Here is a 16531-nt window from a genome sequence, read left to right as displayed (position 1 = left end):
AGAAAAGTAGAAAAAGATAAGCTGTCAAAGTTTACCTGTAAACTCTGTAAAAATTTGCCTGAATACAGAGAATCAACACAGATCCACACCAAGGTATATAGTTGTAAAACTGCAGAATGCTAAAGACAAAAATGAAATCTTACCAGCTTCTAAAGAGAACATGGGAAAAGCAACTTTGATACAAAGGATAAGAAGTCAAAATAGCACTGAACTTCTTAACTGCACAATTAAGACTAGAAAAAGAAAAATCAATGCTTTAAGAACTCTGAAGGAAAATAATTCCTAAGCTAGAATTAAATTGTGAAGGTCAACTATACATCTTGTGTTCCTTAAGAGGGTACTGGTGTTTTCTACCAAAATGACAGAGTAAACCAAAAAAGATGAAGAATGGGATCCAGAAAAAAGAAGATCCAAAAAGGTGATATCAAATAGTTTCCTCAGATGATGATGAAGGGAAGTTCTGGGATAAAACTAAGGAAAGGGAAAGGGAAACCTCAAATTACAAGATAAAAGACTATTCTTCTTTGGTTGGCTCTTCTCCATGTGAAGAGTGAGACTTCATCATCAATCAAGGGGTATTCTTATTATAGTAAGTATTCTTATGTATATTTAAATATTTTTATTTATAGTAATAACAAATCTTATCATTAAAGCAAGTCAGTCAGATACTGAATGAATGAATACATGCTAAATTAATACTATAAATATCCACTAAGTAAATGATTTCCAAGTTTTTAAGGATCACCAGTGCTTATTTGTGAGAATTGGGACCTTAACACTGACGTGTGACTAGGGAACCACTAACCCAAGAACAGTGTATGGGATAGGCTGCCAAGCCTAAACCCTCTGGTTAAATAGAGTTCTCTCTCAAGGCAAAGGCCTAAAACCATTTTTCCTGCAATAGTTATAACAAATTCTGTTTTGAATGTAATCAGTCCTTTTTTTGTCTCCATTCTTCTATATACAAAAGTCAAAGTAATTTTTAAGTTTTTATGATCTTTTTAAATACAATATTTGATATACCAAGAGATATATGGAAGATTATATTTAAATTATAAAGAAATCCAAGACCAGAAAATTACCAATAACAGCATCTAATTCTACTACCTTATCTACCCATCTCCTATATTTATCATCTCCTTGTCTTTTTGTCATAGTTTTATCACATAATTCCTAAATAAGATATTATTACATTTTTTGTTTTTAAAAATAGTAAAATAAAAATGAAGATCACAATCCCTACATAGCTGGTTTTGAGAAGTGAAAGTATTTAAAAGGGCTTCGACCCTGTAAAAAAACACAAAGCAAAGAGAAGATGTCACCGACAAGGCTCAGTTCTGATACAATTGGTTCTGTGACCTCTGTGCCTATGAATGTAAAGTCCCTTCTGAAAATTCAATGATCCTGTGAAAAATTGAAAAAGAATTTAGTTTCCAATTACCTTCTGTCTGGCTAATCCGATGTTCAACAGTGTTTTCTATACTCAACCACCTGGAATTAGTTTCTCTAGTTGTAATTTAAATGATATTCCATCCAAACTTTTCTTCTCTTGCTTTAGTAGTTTCAGATTTACTTTAGAATTTTCCCTCTAAGCATCCTGGCTTTGAAGATGAAATGTGACTCCCTTACAGTTTCAGGCAGCTCGGTACCTCTTTCTCAAGTTTTAATTCCATGAACAGAAATACTGGGTATCCTACGATATGAACTATGCTGGGGTCTTAACAAACACAACCCATACAACTGGGGCAGCCAGATTCTGCTTCCTTATTGGCAGAAACAGGCATACCCAACCTTCCTTTAATAGCATTTCTGTTAGAGGTGACCGTCACAATTAAAACTGTAAACCAAACATGGTCACCTCAACTCCAGAGAGATATTAACTAGCTCTGTAGGAAATAGTTTCCAGTTTGGGTGTTGAGCAAATTGAAGTGAACCAGACTCACAGGTATATCCAGTTAACCCCAAAAGTAGGGAAGGGGTGGTGATGCTTCAGAAGGGAAGAGAATTGACAAAAAGGCCTTGAAGCTCTTAAGCTGCCAAGCGTGGAACTGCCTTTACATAAGCTGTCAAGCTTGGAACTGCCTTTACATAAGCTGTCACTCCTAGTTCAAGGAGACCTTGTCTCCTTGAACACACCAGGTAGCCCATCTACATGCCTCTGCTCTTGCTGTGCCTGCCCTTCCAGAATTGCCTTCTGCCCTCTTTTCAGCCCTTCAATGGTCATACGATACTATTTCTTGGATGCAGTTTATGGTGCACCATTGTGTGATGTGTTGTCTATAAAGATAGACAAGATATAATCAATGTCCTCAAGGAGCTTAACCCCTGGTAAGAGAGATGGGACATGTGCTCAAGGAATATCTAGTACAAATGGGATGGAGGCCCGATGGAGTGGCCAGGGGAGTACCAGAAGATTCCTTGTGGCTGGAAGGACTGAGCAAGACTTCAGAGGAGGTAGTGTCAGACTTGCAGGGTTTCAAGAGACTGCGATTGGCTTGAAATGATGTGCAGAGAGAGACAAAATGAACTGGGCCTGCAGGCCTGGCAGGTCTGAGAAAGGATCTGAAGAAACATTGACAAGGAAGAAAATCAACTTCTATTTTGCACTGACCATGTGTAAGCACTTGTCATACAATCTTTATCATCACCTCAATGAGATTTGTTATTCCTATTTTGTGGGAGAATAAACAGAACTTCAAAGAGATTATTATTTGCTTTAGGTATCAACAGATAGGGTATGGCAGACCCAGGACTTTTAGCCAAATCTGCCCAATTCCAAAAAGCTGTCGACTTTGTCTATGCTATGCTGACTTCCTGGGTGTAGCCTTCATAAAGCAGATTATGGTTATATCCTTGAAGGCAAAAGAATTGGATTTTTCCTTCCTCTTTGTCTAATTAAAGCCTCTCCAGATCCAGTTCAAACTGTGCTCTTCCCACTAGGTCTTTACTGAATAGTTCAGGCCCCCTGATAGTCTAGATACTATTGGCAATGTCTGCTGCCATGCAACATCCCTTCCTGCTTTATGTTGAGTCTATCATGAATCCTCAGTAAAGATGCAAGCTCTTAAAGGAGGAGAGTTGATCTTGCCCATCTTCCTTACCTCTGAATAAATAATTGTGGAATCAACTCTCTCTTTTTGGCACTTCCCAATTCTCCAAGGTCTCACCATAGACATTTGACTTCTCTAAAGTTTCTCCCTGCAAGGAAGTCACAAGGAAACTGTGCTCTGCCCACAGCAGCCACTCAGCCACCAACTAAGACAAAACTGGTCACACTGAGTCATGAACCCTGGAAATGGATTATGGAATTTTTACTGGACTGACCTAGAGAGCTGCACCTCCCTCCCTCTCTCAGTGTTTAAGGAGAAGCTCCCAGCCTGGAAGGAAACACACTGCCTCATGTGGATTCAGCTCCCACACAGAAAGGCCTGCAGATGGTACCCAGCAACAGACTGAAAATTTATTCAGAGATGCCTGAATTTAGTGCCTCAATGGATGTGTCAAAGGGAGGTGGCAGTCTTACCTACCCACTGGTGTGGATTTGATGGCTCTGATCTTTTCCAGACCATTTAACACTTCCACTCATGTAATGGTTGATTTTACAGGTCACAAATTTCATAGTCATACTCACTACTTACAGGGTAACTATTGATTATTTAATTGCAAGATAAGTACCATAGAGAAGATGGGAAAATCACATGATAAACAATTATTGCTTAAGAGCCTGGTTATTTTTGAGTCTGCCTGGCTACCAGTTAAATAAATTTAATTTATTTTTAAAGTTAAATTTAATCCTAGAAAAATCACCATTGATATACATAGGATTGATCAAAATCTATCTCCTTTTTAAATTAATAACTTTATCAACAGTATATTAAATACATTCTTACTTTATTTTCCCCAAACTCTACTTTCCAGTGCAACAAACAGGGGGGAAAGTCAGCATTAGGGGCTGGTGAACTATCCTTGTTCATCATTTACAAGTGATAATACTTCAGCCAAGATGCTTGATGCCTCTAAGCCTTCATTTCTCACTTGTCAGGTGATGTAAAAATACATACTTCATGGGAACGTTGTTAGCAATAAATAAGATCATTTCTGTAATGCCCCTGTGCATAGTAACTCTAAGTACTCATATGGAACTTAATCTGTGCCAGCCTTTTTTAAGCACTCAATGTATTAACTCAACCTAAACAACAACCCCCCCTTAAGGAGCAACTATCATCATCTTCATGTTGCAGAAAAGAAAATCAGATGCAGGTTAAATAATTTGCCCAAAGTCAACAGCTAGCAAGTGTCCAGGCATACAGTCCATGCCCTACCCTCTCTACTAGACTGGCCCACAGAAAGTGAACACAAGTCACTGACACTTAGAAGGTTCTGTGTGATGGGCTAAATTCATAGAAAGAGTAAGAGGAACAGACGTTAAGTTTAAAAAATGAGGGAGCCCGACTAAGACATACTCCAAGGAGTTCTGCATCCTGGCATTCCTGACCTTAGTACCTTCCCCATGAGTATGGACTGGACCTACTGATCCAAGTCTAAAACAGAATACAACAAAAGTGATAAGACATCACTACCAAGACTAGGTTGCAAGAAGATTGTGGTTTCCATCTTGGTTGGCCTCTCTCACTCACTTGTTCACTCTGAGGCCAATTACCATGTTGTGAGCTGTACTATGGAGAGGTAAGGAACTGAGGGCCCTGGTAAACAGCCAGCAGGAAGCTGGGTTTTGCCAACAGCCACCCTGGTGAGCATGGAAGTGGCTGTTCCCCAAAAAAGAATGTTGGGAAGTCTCAGAACCCTGTAAGGTTAGATTATTGCATTTACAAAACCTAGCTGAGCAAGCCCAGGGACTGGACAGATTATCCAGCAGAGAGCCTTCCTGTTCTAAACTCTGCAATTCTCTGTGATCTTGTTCAGACTAAGTTATGACAAGTCTTCCTGTTGTTCTCAAATTTTTAGTTTCAAGACCTCTTTTTTACAAGTTTTAAGATCCTTAAGAGCTTTTGTTTATAGTGAAATATAGATATCAGTCTTTACTGTATTCAAAATTAAAATGGAAAAAATTTTTAAATACATTTATATTAGTTCATTTAAAAATAATAAACCTATTACATGTTAACACAAAAATATAATTTTATGGAAAGCAGATACATTCCCCTTCCCCAAAAGAACAAGGAGAGGGGCAATGTTTTACATTTTTGGCAAATGTCTTTAATGTCTAGACAGCTAGTTTCTTATAGCTGCTTCTGCATTCATTCTGTTGAAATACCACATGCCATGTAGCTTTTAGAAACTCCTCCTTAGTATAATGGAAAGAATGACAGTGAATAGGGAAAACAGTGCCTTAGTAGTACTATGAAAACAGGTTTTTTTTCATATTTGAAATCATTTATTAAATGAAAAAATAGCAAGTATGATTGACAAAATTTTGAAATAAAATTTAAATAAAGTTGAGATTTTATTAAAAATTTAATTATATTTGAACTAAAACAATACTAGTCACTATTACAACATTCAAATTGCTCATCTTTTTGCCAATGTTAAGATTCAGTATCTACCATTCCTGGCATTTTGTGCTTTTGTCTACATATGTACAAATTAAAGAGTAATAAGAATTTTGACCAGAGTTTCTGGAATCCCCAGGGTCCCCAGGCCACATTTTGAAAATTGCCTGCTCTATTGGTTCTTATTGGAAATGTTAAGATTTCTTCTCAAAACTTCTGCCTACCTACAACCAACAACATAAAAATGCCCGCATGCACGCATGAACACACAATGGCAATTTCCTTATTCTACTTTTCTAAAGCCTCTGGAAAACTGCAAAGCAAAATATTAAACCTGAGCAGATCCTCTGCAGACACATCACTCCTCAAATTAGGGTGTCAGCTCATTCTCCCAAGTGGTGACTTCCGGCTTATCTACTGTGAACCCGGTGAAAGTAACAAATGGTTCCTAGAGGGTATGCACCCAGCTTCTCCAACCCAGTGACAAGTTGAAGAATTTCAAATGTTGCTTGCCTTTGAAGCTTTGGTTTCAAAACCAAATGCTTGGAGGAAATCAGCAATGAACAGAATAGTCCCGTAAGCATCAGCTAGCAACCCCCTGATCCAACACAGTAACAGGGACCCTTGTAAATCCCAGCAGGCAGTCAATCAGGAAGTAGCCTAACTGGGGACAAGGGATAACAGCAAGCCATTTGGGAGTTTCTAAGAAGAACTTTAACAAAAAGTTGAGTGGAAAAAGGACACCCCCCCCACCCCCCAGATCTGGTCATACTAGGAAAGTGAGATATGCATTGGGAAGACTCCCAGCTAAATTCTGATTCTGCCACCAGCTGGGTATTACCACAAGCAAGTGGCTTATTCTAAAGATGACAGGGAGCATGAGATGAGCTTGGAAGTTCCTTCCATATTTTTAATGCTGTATTTCTTATCATTAACATGCATAGATCAATGGATATATTTATGAACCAAAGATAAGGGCACCTCTTATTCCAATTGCCTGAGATACCTTTCATTTATTCAACAATCATCAAGACCAAACTTTGTTACAGGCACTATTCTAACAAAGCAGTGAACAAAGCATTGAAAAACTTCTTGCCCTTATGGATTTATATTCTAGTGGGAGAGAATGGCAAATAAAATATATCCTATGTCAGTGGTGATGAGCATTATAGAGAAATTTAGGGCAGGGAAAGGGGATATGGATGCTGGGTTGAGGGTTATGTGTACTTTTAAATAAGCTGATCATTTGCCTGTAAATCTGAAATATTCTATAACTTTGTTTGAATTTAGCCATTGTAAAGTCAGTTGGTATTCATTCTTTCAGTTAGTCAGTTAACTGGTCAGTCAGCAAACATTTACGTGGAATGCTGAAGATACAGCTCTGGGAGCTTAGGGAGGCTCATAACTGGGTGGAGATCAGTTATGGTTAAAAAAACACGGGGTAATGGTTATCCAGGGAAGACCAGAGTCAGACGCCTGAATTGGCATCCTGCCTTCTAGCTAGGAGATACTGGACAACTGATTGCTCCCATTTCCCTACCTTCAAAGTGGGAGTAATAAAAGACCTTATGTGAAGGCTTGTCATAGAATATGAGCTGTACTTATACTAGACACTGGGCATAAAACCACTCAAAAATAGTAGCCATCAAAATAGACATCAGAAGAGAAGACCAGGAAGGAATGCTTATGGACACAATGGGAGACTTCCCCTAGGACACCCCAGAAATAAATGGAGTCCACTGAGAGTTCAGGTTTATTCGAATCTCATTTGGCTGGCTAGGTCTTAGGAAAATCAAATGACATTACACTTCTCCAGTAGATTCTGCTGGGCTTCTCAATTGCCCAGTAGAGCTGGCTATAAACCTTCCAAATGGAAAGGACTGACTTTATTAGAAAAGGAAGGCATTTTCTACGAGATGAAGGATTGATATGCCTCTACTTAACTGGAGTGCAGTCTTTGCCATCCACCTTGTCTGAGTGCAGGCCAGCTCCAATCAGAATAACAGTATCCCCACTCCTGCCCACTAAATGTTACCACCAAATTATTTTAGCCTGTCCTCCTCGTTTGCATAAGAATCCTGCTCCATCTGTTAGAAGGAGCAATATCCGTTCATGCTAATCTGATTGCTCCTATCACTTGTATTAAAAAACATGGAGGTTACCACAAGCTTTGCTCTGACCTTTGATTTTCCAATATCGCATCTGGGGTAAGCACTTCCTTTTAATCTCTATGGACAATAGACAAAATTTCACCAAGGGGACTGTGACAGAGGCAGAGATCATAGAGCATGTGTCCATGACCCCAGGTTAGATGATTATAATAATGCTTTTTAGGCTCTTCTAATAAAGAATATGCTGAACAGGCTCCAACGTGCGTGTGCAAAAGTCTAATTGCTGTTAACATGTCACTCTCATCACAGAGAAGCAACAACATACTGACGGCTTGTCAAATCCAGAATTGATTTTGAAATTGCTTTAATGAGGTGGTGAATAAGTTTGCAGGGGCCCAGCCATCTGAGAGGCCTCTGTGGCGTCAGCTAGGATCACCTGCAGTTGCTTTGTTGGCTGTTCATAAATGAGGACGAGGCACAGAGAGGGTTGCTGTTTGGTTACTGAGGATTTGCAAGCTCTGAGCTGGGATTTCAGTCCCTGTCTCCACTTCTAAAGTCCTTTGCCTTTTAGATTTGTTTTGGGGTTTGCTTGTGTGTGTGTGTGTGTGTGTGTGTGTGTGTGTGTGTGTGTGCGCGCGCGCACGCGTGCATGTGTGCGCGCGTGTGTGTTAGCATATGTGTGCATGTGTGCACACACATTTCCTTCCAGCTGCATTCCTCCCAAGAAATACCTCCAATTGAAAAGGTTGGGCTGGTTTTTCTCAAAAACACAAGGAAAGACTACAAGTCCCTTCCTGTTTTTTATCCAATACTTACAAGAGGCAGACGGAGAGTAATGTGCTTCCCATTTCTGTGTGTTGCCCTGCCAGTCAAGATTGATTACTGGATAGATGGAGGCCTGAATACAGAATATTGTTTTATCTGCATCACTGTCCATAGTGAAGGAGTTGAACAACTGTCACTCAGGCTCCAAAATTACTGCATTTTTGTTTGCCTTGAAGAATAAGTTGATAAAGTACCAGGGTCCAGCCCTAGCAGGGGCCGGGGATCCTAGGTGGATGGGAGGCGTCGGCATGGTGGAGAAACAGCAGACAGAGACACCAAGTGTTCTGAGGCTGAATACATGCAGCAATAAAGGTTTTCCAAAGACTCAAGGGCTAGACCCCACCACCCTTCTCAATACCCAATCAACTGAAACCTAACATGATAAACATGGTCCTGTTTCGTACAACATCTCATTCTAATAGAAAAACAGCTATCACCAAGTATTTCTACCTTGCAGGGCAAATGGGAAAGTACCAAAGTATCCTCCAAATGCAGCCCAAGGCAATGAGTGTGGGCTAATTCTTTCTCCCCATGTGGTTTTGGATGTGTGATGAGGAAACAGGGTTTCCCCAGTCAAGAGAACTGAATACGCTCCCCTGTTTCCACGTCTTTGACTTGTAAACAATGCCACATTTCTTCAACAATGAAGAAAAGTATATGCCCAGCTTACAGTAAAAATGAAAAAATCTGCCAGTAACACTTCACAATTGTTGCTTTATTACCTGCCTCCCCACCCCAGAATATTATATTCAGAGTCAAGGTAGAGAGCCAAATTGCCTTATTTCCAAAGGATATTTTACAAAAGCATCTGTGTGCATTATATTCCATAGGGCATCATCTCATTTATATTGCCCCTGCATTTATGAGTGCATGACCAGCATCCTTATCAGGTACAGATGCCTTCAAGAAACTGGATGCTACAGGGTCCATATATCAATGTTATGATGATTTTTTTTTATGAAATCTGTAAATAAGGTCAATAGGACAGGGATATTTTGGATGACAGAATCTTTAATAGTTTTTGAGAAATGGCCTATTTCCCTGTAAAAATTCAATTTACTTTTTTTAAACTCTTGCTCATTAAGAAGTCTAAGCTACTTTGATGAAAATAATCCCACCCCCAGCATGCTGAGAAAGGGGTTGCAACTTTTCTATAAACCAATGAGAAGAAATGAAAGTGGTTAGCACGAAAGGGACAGATAATTGGCACCTTTGGGGCTTCTCATATTTTATCTTTTCTTATCACCTGAAACCTTATCTCAAACCCAAGAAACAGGTTACTTGGTCTTCAAAGAAAAAAGGCACAAAAAAGGAAAAAGAAAATGCTCAGGGTCATGAATGTAAGAATTTAAAGTTCAATAATGTCATTTTTATAACCTGAAAGTAATTTCAGCTTCTCCCAAGACCTGTTTGAGCATCCTGAGCATCAACTGCACACCAGGGACTGTTACTGTAAGAAGTGTCTGGCTGGCCCTTTCATGCTATTGCTGGCTCCCCACTCACCCAGGGATGCTCAGGGCTGAACTGTGGTGCCCAGCAGGACTCACAGGTCCTCAGCCCACTGAAGACTGAAGTGAAGCTAGGTCACACTAGGAAGGAGCGACTCAGAGACAAAGGGAACAGACGTGAACCATGGCTCAGAGTGAAACTAAAAATTGCAAGCAAAATTGGGAGGCTGGAAGTCATTCACCAACCTGCTTCTGTGGCTTGGGTATCCTATTTCATTTTTCTGGGCCCTCATCCCTAGAGCTACAAAATAGAAATGATGTTAGCTCTGTAAAGGTGATTATAAAGAATGAAATATTAGGGCTATAAAGGGTTGAACAAAGAGCCAGTCTGTGAAAGCATTACATATTTAACTCATACTATGGATAAAGATTCTGAGTTCTCACTGTTGCATGTATATATGTATGTATATATATATGTGTGTGTACATATATGTATATATTACACATGTGTTTATATATTACATAATATATAATTACATATAATATATGCAATTATAAATAATACATCTTGTATTAGACAGAGAAATATGGGTTTAAAAGATGATAATGGAACTTTTAAGCAACTAAAAGGGAAGGAAAATACCTTTCTACATTAAATATGTTGCTTTCGTGTTTTCCTTATTATTAACAGGACAGTGAAGACAGCCTCTTCCAGATCAATGAGCATCCCCTCAGGCCCAAACACAAGAGTGAAAATGAATCCTGAGTGACAGAGTCTGGAATTTTACTTGCTCCCACCACCTGCTCTTGGGGGTCAACTATACTGTAGTGTGTAATTACCAACCTCATTGCTGCCCCTTCACTTCCTCTTTCCCTCTGTCTAATTGATGGCCTTGACACCAGTGCTGGGTCAGCCCCTTAAAAATACCTTGGGTATAAACCACTCCTCCACCCAACAGATGCTGCTCACTCAGAAGGCTAGCAGTGACTGGAGCCAGGAAATCAACAATGACTTATGTTTGCTCAGACCTGAAGGAAAAAAATAAAAAAGAAAAGAAAAACAGAGCAAAGAACAAGAGTACAGATCTACTGTAGGCAGAAGGGAAATAACCCAGTCTTGGAATGGTCTTGGCTGCAGCATCCACTCCGTTCATTAATGTATCTATTGGCCCTCTTCCAGGTGAGGAACACCTGGGCTGCAGTTTCTTGCCTTTCCTTTAGGTCTTACTTGCTTTCCTCTGAAATCACACACAGTGAAATCACTGCCCCTGCCCCACCCCCAGTATAAGAAGCCCACACAGCAATGAATTGTTCACATCTGTCAACAGCTGCAAAGAGAGCACTAGAACGGACACAGGGAAATATAAATCACCAGTCTAACTCTGAGACTTGGTGCTGAGGTGCTGTGCCCTAACACCAACCCATCTAAAATCAGAACCAACTTTGTACCCAGGAGGATTGGAGGAAATTAGCCTCTTCTTGCTCGTCTCTGAGCTACTAGAAAATACAGCTCCTAGCTGGCTTACTTCTTGTCCCTTCTTTCTTCCCAAGCACCAAACCTCAATTCCCTTGGGAAACACAAAGCCTCTGAAACATTCTGATTTCCAATCTAGACTCCTCTATCTCAGCACAATATCATCTCCCAGCTATGATAGGAAAAAAACTTTACCTTAAAAATGAGTTGTCACAACAAAGTCTCAGGCTATAAAGGCAAAAATAAATAAATGGAACTACATCAAATTAAGAATCACAGCAAAAAATAATTAACAAAATGAAATAGTAGGCTTCAGATTAAGAAGTCATATTTGCAAATCATATACCTGATAAGAATTCAATATTTGAAATTTATAAAGACCTCATACTATTTAATACACATAGATAAACATGGAGGACATTATACTAAAAGTAAACTAAGTCAGACAAAGAAAAATATTGCATATAGGTGGAGTCTTTTATTTACTTATTTATTTTTGTTGTTGCTTTTGTTTTTGTTTGGGGGGAGTTATTTTTTGGCAGAGAGGTTTTGGTTTTTGTTTTGGGTTTTGTTTTTTTTTTTTTTTTTTTTTTTTTTTTTCGTACCAGGAATTGAACCCAGAGGCACTTAACAACTGAGCCTCATCTCCAGCCCCTTTTTATTTTTTATTTTGAGAAGGGTCTCACTAAATTGCTAAGGGCCTTATTAACTTGCTGAGGCTGGAATTTGCAATCTCTTCCTGTCTCAACCTCCCAAATTGCTAGGATTCACCCACTCCTTCCATGGTAGAATTTTAAAAAAGAAAATCAAATATACAGTGACAGAGAATAAAACAGTACTTACCAAGAGTGGGACTAGGGAATGGAGAGGATATAGGGAGATGCTTGTCAGAGGATACAAACTGGAAGATATATGGATAAATAAGTCTAGAAATCTAATATCCAACACAAGGACTATAATTAATAAAATGATAGTATATATGGGATTCCTTTTAAATGAGTCGATTTTAGCTGTTCTTTCCACTAAAACAAAAAGAAAAAATGGAAGCTATGTAAGATAATGAGTATGTTAATTTGTTTCACTATTATGACCAACACAATGTAATATTATGGGGTATGTATAAACAGTAATATAAATAGTAGTACACAGTCCATAATATTATATTGTGTACTTTAAATACATACAATAATTTTTTTTTTTTTTTAATAAGAAGGCACTCTGAGCTTCTGGCTGCTGATCTCTGTAAACACTCTCACACTAACCCTTCACTGTACCTATTAACCTAAAGCTCAATAAACAAAACTGAACAGCAGGTGCTGTATGCTAAGAGATATTCAAAATGAGGGTTTCAAAGGCAAATGGTTTGGCTACAATTTTCATAGTGAACCTATCTGTTTCTATCACTTGCTGTAGACTAGGGGTCAGCAAACTGTAGGCTAGGCTGAATTCAGCCTATTGCCTATTTTTATAAATAAAGTTTTGTTAGAACCAGCCTTGCCCATTTATTTATATATTGCCTATGGCTCCACTGGCACTACAAAGGCACAGTTGATAATTATCACAGAGACCTAAGACCCATAAAGTCTAAAATATTTATTATCTGACCCTGTATGGAAAATGTTCACTAATCCCCTGCCTTTTTGGTTGTCCTCACATCATCCAATTATTGTCAGTGGTAACACTCATCATCTTGCCTGCTACTATTTTGGTTTATGATGGAAAAGCTCCTACCCGCTGCCAAAATAGGAGCCAGGCATGGTGATGCCCACCTGCAATCCCACCATCTCATGAGGCTGAGGCAGAATCACAAGTTCAAGTCCAGCCTGGGCAACATAGCAAGACGCTGTCTTAAAATAAAATACAAAGGGTCAGATATGGAGCTCAGTGGGAGAGCACTCCTAATATGTGTGAGGCCCTGGATTTAATCCCTGGTATGGCAAAAAAGAAAGAAACAGGTGCTGGTTATAAGAGGTTAAGAGTTAACAATTCACACAAGCTAACTAGTCCAATAACTTAAGAAAAGTGACAAGGCAGGAGTTGTATATAAATGACATTCACACTGTGGTTACTGAGCAAGTGTTTCAAGATCCAAGAGCAAATAAAGATAAAAGAATTCTGCTCTGCGAAATAAAAATGAAAAAATCCTGTTGAAGATTGTCGCACATCAGGCTTCACTTTCTGAAGTCCACAGATAAGAAAATGAAGGACATCTCTTTAGGGATTTACTCAAGAGGATTCAGATTTGTCTCACTTGATAAAACACCAACTAGTAAGTGATTCTTTGCAAAGAACCCTTTTTAAAAGGAGTACATTTAAAAGTGAGACAAAAAATGTGTATTTGTTTTTTTTTCATGGAATATGTAATAGCAAATCTACTACACTTCCTAACCCTGTCTCATGCCAATGGGACATTTTAGAATACATTGTTAAAACCTTCTGAGTCTGATATGAAACGAGACAAAGTCCCTGCAGAGCTCTGACTGGCGGGTTTTCTACGAGGTGCACAACTGGACTTGATGGCAAACTTACCTGTCTAAGGCCCACTGAGATCCCACCCCTTTAAACAGAACTTGACCCAGATCCATTTAGTTTGATCAAGGTGTTAAAAATTGACATGCATTTGGGCTGAACTGGGAAAGATTACTCCTGGGCTGACCCAGATTTTTCTAGTTGTTGGATCTTATACAAAGCTTATGTGTTTGTCTGCACTGTGACCCAGATGGCTACACAGATGTCCCTGCCATCTTGACTAAGCCCCTTGGGGATGTAGGCAAGTAGCCTTCAACCTCCCTGTACTGACCCCTGGCTAGGGTGGGGCAGACACAGAAACATGGTGTGCACCTCCACACGCATACCTATCACATATACACACAGAGAGAAAGACCATTTCTTGCAATCAAAATATAAGTCATACCTGGAATTCGAGGGCAGAAAGAGTCTCTCACAGAGATGTAAAAGGTGAGTACTACAAATGCTCCCCTCCCTATTTGAAGTTCATCTCCCGAGAGAAGGAAGGGTCCCTCCTCTGTGCATTCCACCCTATTTTACAATCAAGTTGTGTTTTATTCATCTAAGCATTCCCAGCATCTGGCATAGTATATAGCCAGTAGGTGCTTAATAAACATTTTCAAATATTCATTATTTAAATCAGTGTTTATTGGATGCCTATCACATGACAAGTACTTTGCTAGATATAATAAATTAAAGAAGTGAGTAGGACACAAGTTACATCCCCACCAAGTCTTAATCTAGAAAGATAGCAGCTAAACAGATAATTACAATAGGGGTGGATGTGTTGTAGTCAAGATTTCAAGTTGGACACCTAACCCTGTCCTGGGACTCATGAGCATTGGAGTAGTTAGGCCTGGTGTGAGAATGTTTCCTCTCTTTGGAAATGTTGATGAACGTTGTCACACTGAAACTGGTGACTTTTATAGGATGCAGTGAGGAGTTTACTTTTTGACCACTAAATCCATGATATTCACCAGCAATCACATTCACTTAGATGTGATTTTGCTCTTCAAAAGCAGAGAAATGTAACAAAAGGCTATTTGGAGCCTCCTATCAGTGTGCAAAGACATAACCAAGATTTCTTGGGTCTTGCCTTGCTTTAGGCATGTACCAGTTAAAAACACAACAAAAGAAAAAAATCAATTAGTCAATAAGGTAGAATCAGAGGATCATAGGATGTTAAAGTCTATAAAAGGGCATTTAAAATGTTACTAGAGTCTGTTTGATGCCAGATGACAAGTGCAAACAGTTTCCTCCTTCTGAACAATTGATAAAGTGACTGATCGGTCATTTGGGCTTTGCCAGAAGGGAAAGTCACACAAGAAGACTTGGCACAGGGTAGTCATTTGATAAATGTGTTCTGAATGAATGAAAACAGATACCTCAGGGTGTGTAGAGGAAAAGTAGAACTCAAAATCCAGAAGCTCAAATAACGCAGCCACATGGACCTTCTCATCAATCATCAATCAACATCTAACTGTGTTCTGGGAGCACCAGAGAAAGCAGAAGAAATTACACCTGCTCTCTGGTCTTAAAGAATATACAAACAAGGATATAAGCAGCTTATAGAAAAGGGAAATCAAAATAAGTGAAAAGATTCTCAAGCTAATCATCAAAAATACAAATCAAAGTATTAAAATATTAATGAAAATATAGCAAGGTTATCACTTCATACTAAGTAACTAAAAATACTTTGAACTGGATAATAACACCAAACGTTGGCCCAGATGTAAAATGCAGTATTCCTTATGCATAGTTGGTGGGAATGAAGGCTGGTACAAGCCTTACCTGAGAAATTTGGTATTTCCTGGTCAATGTAAGTATGAGTGTATCCTATACATCATCAATTACAATTCTAGGTATGAATATATCCCAAAGAAATCCTCACACCAATTCATGATAGACCATGAATGAGAACATTCACTGCAGCATTATTTGTGATGATGGCCCAGAGCTGGGGGTAAGCTTGGTATTCATCCCTGGGAGATCGGACAGATAAAAGAAAGGAGTGCAACCCATGGTAAACTACACAGTTGAAAACAGACTAGATATCCACATAATAACATGGATGATCTCAAAAACATAGAAATGGTTGAAAAGAGTCAGAAAGTGAACAAGAGCTACAGAACAGTGCCATTTAGGAAGCATGCCCATAAATCAAGAGTGTAATTTTGGAAAATGTTTTTGCAAATAAAATTATATTCTTCAAACATAGGAAAATAGTTGCACCTGGAGGTAAGATGAGTAAAAGGGATGAATACAGATTTCAGTACCTGAGAAGTAGGGTGCTGTTGTAAGAACTATCCAAATTGGTGGTATTGGCTTTGGAACCCAGCAGTGGACAGAGGCTGAGAGGAATTTGAGAACTGTGTTAGAGAAAGCCTAATTATCTTGAACAGACTGACAGTGGAATTTTTGACTTCGGAAAATCTGATGGTCAAGGTCCAAAAGAAAATGGGATACACTCCAACAGAAACTGGAGAAAGAAGGAGCTTATAGGATGGTAGCAGAAAGTGTAGCAACCATGTCACCTGCAATTATGTGGAAAACAGAAAATATGCCTAGAGAGTTCAGTGATCTAGTTTAGAATGTTTTCAAAGTGTCAAAGGTGACACCTAGTCTCTTTTTCTTACTTAAAGAAAAATGCTGGAG

This window comes from Sciurus vulgaris (genome assembly GCF_902686455.1).
Source record: "Sciurus vulgaris genome assembly, chromosome: 3".
Taxonomy (NCBI): domain Eukaryota; kingdom Metazoa; phylum Chordata; class Mammalia; order Rodentia; family Sciuridae; genus Sciurus; species Sciurus vulgaris.
Note: the sequence above shows the minus strand (reverse complement) of the source record.